Below are 1,380 nucleotides of genomic sequence, written 5' to 3'. Positions count from 1 at the left end.
ACGGTTGCAGGCAGACGTGTGACTGCTGTTTTTATAGCTAAAGCTAGCTAGCAACGACAGCTTTGGTTCACAAACGAAGACTAATGTTACAGGCCAGGCCTTCCCCTTTCAGTCACATGTTCTTATGGGTAATGTTGGTGTTGTCACCAGAAGTTACGACCTGCAGTGTGAGAACGAGAAGACCAACACATGGAACAGACTGCTTCTCTTTGAACCTTTCTTCAACCTATGTTTAAATTGTAAGCCACATAATTGTCTTTTTTCTGCTTAACAAAAGAAGAACTTAAAGAAAACATCTTTTAGATCAAAGATTATTCTTATTAAGTATATTTCATTGTTGCTCTCAGGCTGACAACCAGCACCATTCTCTTCGCCTTTGTGTATTTGTATATCCAGTTTTTGTCTCCTCTCATCTACCCACTCTGTTTCCTCCTCTCGACCACCTCCACGGACAGTTACCTCCGAACCATTGCTCCTCACCACCCTTCCAGCCTCCAACAGCTAGGTCGGTACACAGTCATCAGATTCCATTTGCTCACCACCTGTTTCTACTCTGCCTCCTTAGCCAATTCCTACCTCTACCGGCCAGCTCAGGAGTGACCCATGTGTCCGCAGATAGGCCAGTCTCATCCATTACTTCCTTGATCGACTGATTGACACCCGGTTAATCATTCCCATATTCTGTTTAGCCTTTCATCTCACTGCACTTGTATATAGTCTGTACAGCACCAATAAATATTGCTTGCACTAAGGTCAGCTATTTGGGTCCAATTTCTTTATACACTCCCTCCCCCGTAAGTGAATGTTCATAACAATCAAAGTCTGGTAGCATGTCCAGTCATACAGCGCTGGGCTCAGAGAATCAGAGTTTCCGCAGGAACTCCATAACCAAAGAGCGCCGAACCATTGTCTGTAGTTCCATTTATCTTCGTGGGCGGGAACCTCCCCGGGTTGGACTTACATGTATCCTTGCGCTATTGGTCATAGGCGTGAGCAAGTCAGCCTCTGCTCACGTCAGCTACTAAATATGCAAATCAAATGATGTGTGAATGTTGTAGTTTCAGTAGCTAACAGAAACCCGAACATCTGGTCATCTTCAAAGAGCAGACATCCTGTCTATAAAAACCATAATAAACGAACAGTAGATACCAAACATTTAGTCATTTCCAAAGGGCAGACATCCTGCATACACAAACTCTAATAAACAAACTAAATACTGGACATTTGGTTAACTTCAAAGCGTAGACTTTCTGCAGACACATTCTTTAACAGACAAACAGGAGATACTAAGCAGTTCTAACAGTCTTCAAGTCTGCAGTAGTGATATATATAAGTAAGGGATAAAAAATAGGAAAAGAAACTTAAGTTCATATGACTCAA

This window comes from Monopterus albus, unplaced genomic scaffold (assembly GCF_001952655.1).
Source record: "Monopterus albus unplaced genomic scaffold, M_albus_1.0 scaffold1863.1, whole genome shotgun sequence".
In the NCBI taxonomy this organism is placed as follows: Eukaryota; Metazoa; Chordata; class Actinopteri; order Synbranchiformes; family Synbranchidae; genus Monopterus; species Monopterus albus.
The sequence above is the reverse complement of the archived record's forward strand: the minus strand, read 5'-3'. Positions refer to the sequence as shown.